The following is a 14,152-nucleotide window of genomic DNA, read 5'->3' on the forward strand; positions in this document are numbered from 1 at the left end:
GGCTCTTGGGCTAGATATTCAACTTATTTGAGGACCACCTTTCTCATCAATAAAATGGGAATGCTTATTTCTCAGGGTGATGATCATGTCTAGTACAAAGACCATCCAATAAATATGTATTGAATTTAAAATTGTTTCCATTTGTTACTATCCAACATTAACAAACAAGATATTGTAAAGTCATAGCTCATTTGGATTTTTTTGAGTGGTTATTCATAAAGTATTGTTTATTGAATTTATCCTTAATTATATTTTGAAAATGTATTCATTCCTGAGGTATCTTGGGATACGTAATAAACCAAAAAGAAATGTACACTTTAAAAAAAGAAAAAAACAAGAGCCACACAACAGGGTACAAACCAGACTAAATAAATATGACTTAACATCTTGCCCTGATATGTGGTTTATAAAGGTGAAAGAAATTGGGATTGGACAGTTAGTCCACTGAAAACATCTTTCTTTGGTAGCTGTAGGACGTCAGTGGGAGCCCCATGTTCTGTTTACTGGACAGCAGAAGAAACCCTCAAACAAACTTCTGCAGTGCACCACAACTCGGTTCAACAGAGTCTCATATCTACAGCCAAAGTAAATGAAAAGCTCCATTGATAAAGTCAATGATAATATTTAAGCACTTTGCCTCTTTTTTTAATTGAAGTATTGTTGTTACACAGTTTTATATTGGTTTCAGATATACAACAGTGGTTCAGCAGTTACCCATATTATTAAATCCTCATTCCCCACTAGTGCAGTTGCTATCTGTCAACACAGAAAGATTTTAAGAGGGGCAGAGGACTTGCTAATTAATATGGGTAAATGTTGAAATCACAGTGTTGTTTATGTAAAACTGTTGTTTATGAGATTGTATATCAATGATACTTTAATAAAAAAATTTAAAAAAACAGAAAGATGTTACAGAATCATTGACTATGTTCTCCATGCTGTACTACTATCCCCACGGCCAACTTATATTATGATTGAGAATTTTTGTAAGCACTTGGCTTCTTATGGTAACCGGTGAGGTTTGGTAAGTTAGTGAACATCATAAATTACAAGAAATGCAGTGGCGCAGGAAGCAGACCTGAAGACAGAGGCACCATTAAAAATCAGGCAAAAACTTTGTTAGAATACAACAGCAGCCCAAGTTGTCATAAGCACTTGACATGTACTAATCTCATCGTATCATTGCAAACCTGGAAGCCAACTATCCATAATGTGGGAATACCCCATGTCACAAAACTTGGTATGCAGGAAGAACTATTGAATTAGAATTATAACAAAATGAGGAGTCAGAATAGAACCATTTATTATGTCAATACTACTAAAGGACTTAATATTCTGCTCAGTCTTCACTTAAACCTGATACTACCCTTGTAAAATAGGGATAATCATCCTGTAAAAGTGAGGGAACTGCAACTCTGGGAGATGAACACAGATACCAAATGGTAGAAAACCAAAGACTTTCACCCAGTTGTTGACTCCAAATCAAGTGTTCTCTCTGCTATACTTCAGCAAATCCCCAGGGGTGAGGTCTTGCTTTTTGAAGCATTATAAGGGCTAGAACAGGAGAGAGACACAGCCTGGGAGATCGAAAAGGACCAAACAAGTTTTCTGCATCCAGTGTAATTTGGCATCTGTCTCTGTCACATCACTGTCTGACCTCACAGGTGCCATGTCTAAATTTGTTTTATCTTAGTATCTCTATATCAGTTTGCACTATTGAATCATGCTCTTCTTGAAACCTTCTACTCTTCTGGCTTCCATGTGACATGTCCTAATTCTATCCCACTGACCACTGGTTTTTATACTACGAACTTAGCCTGGATAATAGTTAATATTTATTGAATGTTTCTTATGTGGCAGGCATTATCCCAGTCCCTTTAAATGTACTCATAGTTATTAATTTCTTTAATCCTCATAATAATCCCATTAATTCAGATAATAATCCTGTGAAGTACTCTCCTGAAAAGATAAGGAAATTTAGTCACAAAACAAAAAAATATATAAACTGGATTTCATCAAAATTAAAAACATTTGTGTCAAAGGCTGCTATCAAGAGAGTGAAAAGATAACTCACAGAAGGGAATAAAATATTTGCAAACCACATATCCAATAAAGGGTTAATGTTCAGAATATATAAAGAACCATAAGTCAACAATGACAAAATAAGCAGTCTAATAAAAAATTGGCAGAGGACTAAGACCTTTCCCCGAAGAGGATATACAAATGGCCTCATCTTTCTTGATCTTTTAGCAGCAACTTGGCTTGTTAGTCAGTGCCTCCTTTATAAAATACTTTGTTCACTTGGCTTCCAGGACACCACTTTTTGTCACTATCCACTTTCTTTCAGTCTTCTTTTTATCTTCTGACCTCCAAACTGTAGATTCCCCATAGATCACTTCCTCTGATGTATTCATGACTTTAAACACCACCACCCAAAATGCTGACATCTCCCAGTCTGGATCTTCCTCTCAAATTTATTCATATATTGAAATTTCCACTTAATGATTAGTAAGTATTTTATCCCAAACCACCTCAATTTCTACCCAGATCTCACTGGCTACTTCATCTCAGTAAATGAAAACCTTGTTCCTCCAGTTGTGAAGGCCAAAAACCTGAGAATCACCTAGATTTCCCACTTGATAAATGGGCCCCATGGGGAACATACCAGAGGTTCTTAGTTGATAAAATGTTGAGAACCTCTGGATTAGGTTATTCCAGGTTTTGAATTTCAACTGAAACTCAAAGTCAGTATTTTCAGTAAAAAAAGTTTTCAATTTTGGTACGGGGTTTAGTCATACCTTGGCCTCTGGAAAAAACTGTTTTTATATGTCCAATCTAACATTTCTCTGTATTTTGACCAAGTTATTTCTGCAAGAACTGAACATTGCAGCCTTGCCCCCTTTTCTAGGCTCTAGATTTACTATTAGGAGGTAATGGCTTGAATATATACAGAATGAAAAATTTTCTTCTTATGTGTGAGAATAAGCTCAAAGTAACAATGAAATCCTGCACATTCTCGATTATCAATTTCTTAAAATTATACCTTTTTTCTATTACATAAGTATTTCGCATTTATCATGGTGAAAAAAACTGGCTAAAAGAAAAATCATTCGTATGTCACTGTTTAAGAGATTACCACTGTTAAATTCTTCAGATCTTTCAATATCGTGTTTTATTTAGAAACCTTGTCATTAGCTATCATTATCACAGTTTCACCTTCTAAGTTCAGGCAAGATAAGTGACTTCATGGCTAACAGACATGGGTGCTAAAGAATAAAGTCAAAGCATAAAAAGCATTTCAGGTCAAGGAACCACATCAGAACTTCATTTTAGCCAGCACTGGCTACAGATTATCATACGTATGAAACAAGAGATTGTTTTGTTGCTGAAATGAAGATAAACCAGAAAATTCTACTCCCAGAGAAAACCTTTTAACAGGACCTCCCTCATGATGAACAGATTATGTTATCTAAGGAGAAAGGAGTAACATGTAACTATAGGTAATCATTGTTCCTTTTGAATTGTTATACTCCCCCTTAAAGGATTTGTACTGGATTGCTTTAAGTATACTTATTTCTTAGAAGATGAAGTTCTGTGCTGGAATCAGCTACTCTCTTTTTCTAAACTACCATCTCCCGCGCCTGCCACCCCCTCTGATCCCTTCTAATCTCTCAAAGTTTAATATTTCTCAATATGCTCACCTGGGCCTAAATACAAGTTCTCTTGCACCCTGAAGGAGAATAATAAACTTGGCTTTACATATATTTCTTTATTAAGAAATAATCTAAGAATTTTAGCACTGAAGGAAGATTTAAGAGGTCTAATCCAACATATAAATTGTAATTAATGTTAGTTTTTTTTCTTACAAAGGAAACTGTTGGTCAGTATGGTTACAAGATTTGCCTAAATTTTAGAGAAGTAGTTTTGTCCTTAATTCAAATCTACCGACTTTCAAATTTAAGGGCTCTGTATTCTTCCCTAGAGGTTAGCTGTAAAATGCAATGTAACCATAAGCAACTTATCATAATGATGAATAGATGATGTCTTATACTTTGGGAGGATACTGCTCTGACACTTCATGTGCATAAGCAACTTATCATAATGATGAATAGATGATGTCTTATACTTTGGGAGGATACTGCTCTGACACTTCATGTGTATGAGTTTGAGAGAGAAAACTATTGTGTCTTTATCTTCAAACAATAATTCAGGCTCTGGGAACATGAATGATGCCAAATATTATTTTGTGTATAAACATTTTCTCATAGGGACACATATAAGATCTTCCTTCAATTAAATAGCACTAGTTTTCCTATGATCAGATTCTGAAAATGTTCTTTTAATTTTTACAGATGTACATTCAGGGAAAATTACTATTTGCCAACTGTATTTTCAATGGCTATAGCACATCTGCTAAAGACCTTCAAAAGCAAATTGTTTAAACATGGAGTGATTATCATATGGGATATTTCCTACCCAGTGACTTCAAAATCTGATAGAGCAACTGCACACATTCTATCGTACCTCATACTTTTAATTAGTAAAACCCAGCAAAAGTCTTTCCTAAACAACTACTGTCTTCTGTGGGCATATTAACAAATTCTAAAAAATACTAAATAGAAAAAAAAAAAACAAAGACAAATGGAGAAAGAATTTTTACCTTTTGGCTAATTCATGTTGCAAACACCAGAATAAAAAAAGTACACACAAAAACAATATAAGAAGTACAGACTTTATTAGAGACTTCTTCAGGTTAGGAAGAACAACAGTAACCGGCATATAAACCTACTATTGGGTTCTTGTAAAAATCCTTTAAAATATTCAATATGATAAAATACATAAAGTGATCAAAGAAAGCATTGTTAAAAAAATGGTTATAATCTCAAGTCTTCAGGTAGGGTGGGAAATGTACAGTTCTACTACATAAAACATAAGTGGTCAAAAGGTAAAAATTAAAATATTTCTGAAAGAATGTTTTAAAATGGTATTTAAAAAAAATACAACTTAACACTCCAAAAGTATCTGAAGGCTTACTTTAGAAACTTATGTGTAAACAAGCCTGAACTCTGTATGACCGTTCACAAATTACTGTTTTCAGTGTTCATAGTTAGTAATGTTAAAAGAAAATGCAAAGGCCTCCTAAATACTGAGAACACTCACTGCACATAAACATAAGATGGGTTCCCACATTTCAGGCTATGTCAAGAAATAGTTACGTATATTCACAGATTAGTTCATTGATACAAACTGTTGATGTTACATTTCCATTTTTGGGTGAATAAAAATAGTCATAAATTTTGGAAGAAACTAAATGTAAGGCTCACCTATTTAATTCTATATAGTTCAGTAGAGGAAAATGAGGGCATAAATTAAGAGTGAATTTACAAGACAATAAAAGCACTTAAATCATTTGGCCTTAAAAGGAATTGAAATCCAAAGAGGATTACATCCAAAGTGGGTTGCTTTACCAAAAGACATATACACATAGTAACATGCATAGTGTTTTAATTTATGAAAATAGGAAAACACTGTGTAAAAAAGAAAACATTTAGAGAGAACGGTAAACACAGTAAGATTTAAAAGGCAAAAAGAATCCATGGGATGAAGCATCTATGTGATAAATGTAGTACAGAACTAATCCCATGGTTGAATTCTTCAGAATAAGCCTCAATAAGCTCACCATCCTATTTTAAAGGATAACTCATTGATCCAGCTTTTCTGGTCTGCTTGGAGAAACAGCAGTTTGGGGCTCCTTTCACATGTGGAGTTCCTGATTAGTCTGCAATTATTTCAAATACAGTCTAAACCCACTGCAATGCCAGTTATTACCTAAAGAAAACATTTTCATTGTATATCATGACCTTTGGATTTGGGTCTTTTCATGCCTTTTCAGAAATTCTGTCCTCCAAATTAAATAAAAACATGTATGTGTCTATAGAAATGTCACAGTTAGGTTGGGAGACCATATGCTGAATCAACTAGGCCAGAATATTTTTAAAAATCCAGAGCAGCAGGGAACAAAAAAGGAAACTTACTAAAAACCTTTTTCTGCAAAATACTTTTGTAATATGTGAAGTATTGACCCACTTTCACTCTATCTCCCTAGTTTGTTTAACCAACTGTAGCAGATCCTTGAAACAGCCTATAATGAGTCTAACAAGGGACAGTGTGTCTACAAATGACACTAAGGTTCTTCCCAGATCTGAAACTCAAAAGCGAGCTCAAAGCAATGTGGTGGATTCAGTAACAGATTAAAGGAAAAAAAGCATTGGTTTTCAGAAACAACAGTTTAAAATCACTTGGCATTGGAGCCATAAGACAAAGATCAAATGCTGTTTAGAAACTATAAACAATTAGTTAAATCAGACTGACAAAGTATTGTTTGAGTAGAAATGAAAAATATTTGAGAAAAACAAAAACAGAAGCCATTAATATGGGGGATAATTTTTTGGTGGCTAAATTGTTTAACTTAAAAATGGAGATCTAATAGTAAGTAAGCAATTAATAATAACCATGTTACATTTCTATTATCATAAATTACTGTAATGTCAAAGACTGGTAAGACTTTATCTTGTTATCTACTGTCATCCATCTAACTTCAGAAGGATTAACCAACCAATGCTTGCTAAAATTGTAGGCATACATACAAAAAAGTGAGTTTTGGTGAACATAGGCTGTCTAGTCAGTCTTGGGTTATCTTCAGTCTTCACACTCTTGATATTCCAGGAATGATGCATGAGTTTAGGTTGGTTCTAGGATAGGCCCAGGGGCCTGGTTTGATCTGGGATCCCTGGGACCATACCTAGAACAAACCCAAACAAAACCAAACTCCTTGGGAGTGCTTTCAGCTCAGGCAGACTTCTGGGCTTTTCACTCACACGGACCTTCAGGGTTGTACCAGGACCATACACCAATCTTTAAGGGATGGGAGTAACATTTCTGGAGTTTTTTGTACATTGCCAGATACTAACACTGTGCCTAAGTAAGCATTAGTTAAGTCATAGAATGAACAAAAGGTACAGCTTGGTGAAATAAAAGTGCAGAAAATACTGTGACTTAGAAATGGGGTTAATTTAGGAATTTACTTGGAAGGGAAATTTAGATATGTAATTTCTTAGGATATTATAAAAGACATGTTTTTCTTTTAGAAAAAATGTTCATGATAAAATAAACTTATTTGTAGGTTGCCAGCATTTAAGAAATGCTGTAAAAGTGTAAAATGTAAAGTTCCAAATAGTAAAATTGTCCTTTATTTTGAGAAACTCTTAAGACATAAATATGAGGAAATGCTTCTGTAACAAATCTCATAAATATACCCACTTTAAAAAATAGTGGTCAGAAAAATACATAAATACTGTCCTATTGGAATAACATGTTTGATATGTGCCAAATGAAATTCAGTAAGTAGGGATAAAACTAATTTAATTGATGACAGGTTAAAATATATTAAAATGAATAGCATTAAAAAATAATGTATGCATTTTAGTTTATCACATGTTTTAGGATATCCATAACATCAACTCCTTATTGATGTTAAACTTTTGTATATGTGACTCCTGGAATCAAATTCATCCTCTTTTTCTGGCATATAGCAATTACAGTGAATAGAATCACTTGCCTCTCACAGCTATACCAAAAGAGAATTTTTCTCCTTGTTACCTCCCAAAGCGGTTTTGGCATCATGACTATCTATTTTGTAATGGCAGTCTCAACTCAAGAAACTAGTTTGGACTGGTTATTTTAAAGTGAATATTTTATCATAATTCTCTTCCAGAAGCATATGAATAACTGAAAGCTGACTATGAGGCATGGCCATAAAACAAGTGATGGGTTTTCTAATTACCCTGTATAAGATGGAAAAATAAGTCAATACATGATTACTGAAACACAGTCAGCCTGTTGGTAAAACTAAGTTGTTCAATGTCATGATATCCTTTTCTAGACAGATTTGAATTTTACTTGCAAACATTACAACATGCAAATTTCATGTTTATTTTTAATTTGAGAGAAAAACCATCATGCTTGATTATTTAACATATGAAATGATAATTTAAACATGCAAAATGTAGAATGACAATGGGAATTTAGTCATTCAAACATCTGTCAGTATCATTAGATCTGACACTGATAACTTTTGGCAGGCTTTTAACATACATTTCATTGAATGAAAATAAAGTTATTACCTTAAAAATCTACACAAAAAATAGACGGGGCGGAGCCAAGATGGCGGTGTGAGTAGGACAGTGGGAATCTCCTCCCAAAAACATATATATTTTTGAAAATAGAACAAATACAACTAATCGTAAAAGAGAGAACAGAAGACACAGGACAACAGCCAGACATATATATTTTTGAAAATACAAAAATACAACTAATCGTAAAAGAGAGACCAGAAGACACAGGACAACAGCCAGACCACATCCACACCTGCGAGAACCCAGCGCCTGGTGAAAGGGGTAAGATACAAGCCGCAGCCCAGCAGGACCCGAGGCCCCTCCCCCCAGCTCCTGGCGGGAGGAGAGGAGTCGGAGCAGGGAGGGAGCAGGAGTTCAGGACTGCTAAACACCCAGCCCCAGCCATCCTCAACAGAGCACAGATACAGTGCACGCGTGGGGTGCTGGACACTAGGGAAACAGGACAGTAAAACCTTTGAGCAGGTCCCGAAGCCAGTGCCCCTGTAACAAAGAAAAGCGAGTGCTTTTTGAAAGTCTTAAAGGGACAGGGACCCCACAGTTGGACAGAAGCATCCCGGGTCACAGTCTAGTAGCTGGAAATTCCAGGAAACTCCGGGATAGTGGCACTAACCCCCTGGGCAACAGCTCTGAGACCCCTCACAGAGGTAAACAGGCAAACAGCCCCCCATCCATTTCCCCTCTGGGGCCCCGCCATAGCAGAGCAGCAGCCTGAGGCTGGCCACGCCCACAGCAAGGGAGCTTCCTCCATACAAGCCCGGCAAGATACAGAGACCCAGTCTACACGCAATTGCCCAACACAAGCCACTAGGGGTCGCAGTTGTCCCAGTAAAGAAAGGCCAGGAACAAGTGGAAAAAGTCTAGGCTCTCCCAGCTGACAAGACGCGTCAATAGCTCACCACTGCACCTATCAACATGAAAAGGCAAAATTTGATCCAGACAAGACTAACCCAGACAGCTTCGACATCCTCTACATCTTCCCCTGAGAAGGAAACTGGGGAGATAGATTTAACCAGTCTTCCTGAAAAAGAATTCAAAACAAAAGTCATAACCATGCTGATGAACTTGCAGAGAAATATGCAAGAACTAAGGAGGGAGAATACAGAAATAAAACAAGCTCTGGAAGGACTTCAAAACAGAATGGACGAGATGCAAGAGACCATTAATGGACTAGAAAACAGAGAACAGGAACGCAGAGAAGCTGATGCAGAGAGAGATAAAAGAATCTCCAGGAATGAAAGAATTTTAAGAGAAATGTGTGACCAATCGAAACGGAACAATATCTGCATTATAGGGGTACCAGAAGAAGAAGACAGAGAAAGAGGGATAGAAAGTGTCTTTGAAGAAATAATTGCTGAAAACTTCCCCAAACTAGGGGAGGAAATGGCCTCTCAGACCACAGAGGTACACAGAACTCCCATGACAAGGGATCCAAGGAGGGCAACACCAAGACACATAATAATTAAAATGGCAAAGATCAAAGACAACGACAAAGTATTAAAGGCAGCCAGAGAGAAAAAAAAGGTCACCTACAAAGGAAAACCCATCAGGCTATCATCAGATTTCTCAACAGAAACCATACAGGCCAGAAGAGAATGGCATGATATACTTAATGCAATGAAACAGAAGGGCCTCAAACCAAGAATACTGTATCCAGCACGATTATCATTTAAATATGAAGGAGGGATTAAACAATTCCCAGACAATCAAAAGTTGAGGGAATTTGCCTCCCACAAACCACCTCTACAGGGCATCTTACAGGGACTGCTCTAGATGGGAGCACTCCTAAAAAGAGCACAGAACAAAACACCCAACATATGAAGAAGGGAGGAGAAGGAATAAGAAGGGAGAGAAATAAAGAATCATCAGACCATGTTTATAATAACTCAATAAGCGAGTTAAGTTAGACAGTAAGATAGTAAAGAAGCTAACCTTGAACCTTTGGTAACCACAAACTTAAAGCCTGCAATGGCAATAAGTACATACCTTTCAATAATCACCCTAAATGTAAATGGAGTGAATGCACCAATCAAAAGACACAGAGTAATAGAATGGATAAAAAAGCAAGACCCATCCATATGATGCTTACAAGAGACTCACCTCAAACCCAAAGACATGCAGAGACTTAAAGTCAAGGGATGGAAAAAGATATTTCATGCAAACAACAGAGAGAAAAAAGCAGGTGTTGCAATACTAGTATCAGACAAAATAGATTTCAAAATAAAGAAAGTAACAAAAGATAAAGACGGACATTACAATGATAAAGGGCTCAGTCCAACAAGAGGATATAACCATTCTAAATATATATGCACCCAATATAGGAGCACCAACATATGTGAAACAAATACTAACACAATTAAAGGAGGAAATAGAATGCAATGCATTCATACTGGGAGACTTCAACACACCACTCACTCCAAAGGACAGATCCACCAGACAGAAAATAAGTAAGGACACAGAGGCACTGAACAACACACTAGAACAGATGGACCTAATAGACATCTACAGAACTCTACATCCAAAAGCAACAGGATACACATTCTTCTCAAGTGCACATGGAACATTCTCCAGAATAGACCACATACTAGGCCACAAAAAGAGCCTCAGTAAATTCCAAAAGATTGAAATCCTACCAACCAATGTTTCAGACCACAAAGGCAAAAAACTAGAAATAAATTGTACAAAGAAAGCAAAAAGGCTCACAAACACATGGAGGCTTAACAACATGCTCCTAAATAATCAATGGATCAATGACCAAATCAAAATGGAGATCCAGCAATATATGGAAACAAATGACAACAACAACACAAAGCCCCAACTACTGTGGGATACAGCAAAAGCAGTCTTAAGAGGAAAGTATATAGCAATCCAGGAATATTTAAAGAAGGAAGAACAATCCTAAATGAATGGTCTAATGTCACAAATATCGAAATTGGAAAAAGAAGAACAAATGAGGCCTAAGGTCAGCAGAAGGAGGGACATAATAAAGATCAGAGAAGAAATAAATAAAATTGAGAAGAATAAAACAATAGCAAAAATCAATGAAACCAAGAGCTGGTTCTTCGAGAAAATAAACAAAATAGATAAGCCTCTAGCCAGACTTATTAAGAGGAAAAGAGACTGAACACAAATCAACAGAATCAGAAACAATTAAGGGAAAAATCACAATGGACCCCACAGAAATACAAAGAATTATTAGAGAGTACTATGAAAACCTATATGCTAACAAGCTGGGAAACCTAGGAGAAATGGACAACTTCCTAGAAAAATACAACCTTCCAAGACTGACCCAGAAAGAAACAGAGCATCTAAACAGACAAATTACCAGCAATGAAATTGAAGCGGTAATCAAAAAACTACCCAAGAACAAAACCCCCGGGGCCAGATGGATTTACCTCGGAATTTTATCAGACATACAGAGAAGATATAATACCCATTCTCCTTAAAGTTTTTCAAAAAATAGAAGAGGAGGGAATGCTCTCAAACTCATTCTATGAAGCCAACATCACCCTAATACCAAAACCAGGCAAAGATCCCAACAAAAAAGAAAACTACAGAACAATATCCCTGATGAACGTAGATGCAAAAATACTCAACAAAATATTAGCAAACCGAATTCAGAAATACATCAAAAGGATCATACACCATGACCAAGTGGGATTCATCCCAGGGATGCAAGGATGGTACAACATTCGAAAATCCATCAACATCATCCACCACATCAACAAAAAGAAAGACAAAAACTACATGATCATCTCCATAGATGCTGAAAAAGCATTTGATAAAATTCAACATCCATTCATGATAAAAACTCTCCACAAAATGGGTATAGAGAGCATGTATCTCAACATAATAAAGGCCATATATGATAAACCCACAGCCAACATCATACTGAACAGCGAGAAGCTGAAAGCTTTTCCTCTGTGATCGGGAACAAGACAGGGATGCCCACTATCCCCACTATTATTCAACATAGTACTGGAGGTCCTAGCCACGGCAATTAGACAAAACAAAGAAATACAAGGAATCCAGATTGGTAAAGAAGAAATTAAACTGTCACTATTTGCAGATGACATGATATTGTATATAAAAAACCCTAAAGACTCCACTCCGAAACTACTAGAGCTAATATCAGAATTTAGCAAAGTTGCAGGATACAAAATTAACACACAGAAATCTGTGGCTTTCCTATACACTAACAATAAACTAATAGAAAGAGAAATCAGGAAGACAATTCCATTCACAATAGCATCAAAAAGAATAAAATACCTAGGAATAAACCTAACCAAGGAAGTGAAAGACCTATACCCTGAAAACTACAAGACACTCTTAAGAGAAATTAAAGAGGTCACTAACAAATGGAAACTCATCCCATGCTCGTGGCTAGGAAGAATTAATATCGTCAAAATGGCCATCCTGCCCAAAGCAATATACAGATTCGACGCAATCCCTATCAAACTACCAACAGTATTCTTCAATGAACTGGAACAAATAGTTCAAAAATTCACATGGAAACACCAAAGACCCCGAATAGCTAAAGCAATCCTGAGAAGGAAGAATAAAGTGGGGGGGGATCTCACTCCTCAACTTCAAGCTCTACTACAAAGCCACAGTAATCAAGACAATTTGGTACTGGCACAAGAACAGAGCCACAGACCAATGGAACAGAATATAGACTCCAGACATTAACCCAAACATATATGGTCAACTAATATTCAATAAAGGGGCCATGGACATACAATGGGGAAATGACAGTCTCTTCAACAGATGGTGCTGGCAAAACTGGACAGCTACATGTAAGAGAATGAAACTGGATCACTGTCTAACCCCATACACAAAAGTAAATTCGAAATGGATCAAAGACTTGAATATAGGTCATGAAACCATAAAACTCTTAAAAAAAACACAGGCAAAAATCTCTTAGACATAAACATGAGTGACCTCTTCTTGAACTTATCTCCCCGGGCAAGGGAAACAAGAGCAAAAATGAAGAAATGGGACTATATCAAACTGAAAAGCTTCTGTACAGCAAAGGACACCATCAATAGAACAATAAGGTATCCTACAGTATGGGAGAATATATTCGTAAATGACAGATCCGATAAAGGCTTGACATCCAAAATATATAAAGAGCTCACCCACCTCAACAAACAAAAAGCAAATAATCCAATTAAAAAATGGGCAGAGGAGCTGAATAGACAGTTCTCTAAAGAAGAAATTCAGATGGCCAACAGACACATGAAAAGATGCTCCACTTCGTTTGTCATCAGAGAAATGCAAATTAAAACCACAATGAGATATCATCTCACACCAGTAAGAATGGCTACCGTCCAAAAGACAAACAACAACAAGTGTTGGCGAGGTTGTGGAGAAAGGGGAGCCCTCCTACACTGCTGGTGGGAATGTAAATTAGTTCAACCATTGTGGAAAGCAGTATGGAGGTTCCTCAGAATGCTCAAAATAGAAATACCATTTGACCCAGGAATTCCACTTCTAGGAATTTACCCCAAGAATGCAGCACTCCAGTTTGAAAAAGACAGATGCACCCCTATGTGTATCGCTGCACTATTTACAATAGCCAAGATATGGAAGCAACCTAAATGTCCACCAGTAGATGAATGGATAAAGAAGATGTGGTACATATACACAATGGAATATTACTCAGCCATAAGAAAAAAACAAATCCTACCATTCGCAACAACATGGATGGAGCTAGAGGGTATTATGCTCAGTGAAATAAGGCAGGTGGAGAAAGACAAATACCAAATGATTTCACTCATATGTGGAGTATAAGAACAAAAGAAAACTGAAGGAACAAAACAGCAGCAGAAGCACAGAACCCAGGAATGAACTAATAGTTACCATAGGGAAAGGGTCTGGGGAGGACGGGTGGGAAGGGAGGGATAAGGGTGGGAAAAAAAGAAAGGGAGCATTACGATAAGCATGTATAGTATGGGGGA

The sequence above is a fragment of the Manis pentadactyla genome, chromosome 10, assembly GCF_030020395.1.
Source record: "Manis pentadactyla isolate mManPen7 chromosome 10, mManPen7.hap1, whole genome shotgun sequence".
Taxonomy (NCBI): Eukaryota; Metazoa; Chordata; class Mammalia; order Pholidota; family Manidae; genus Manis; species Manis pentadactyla.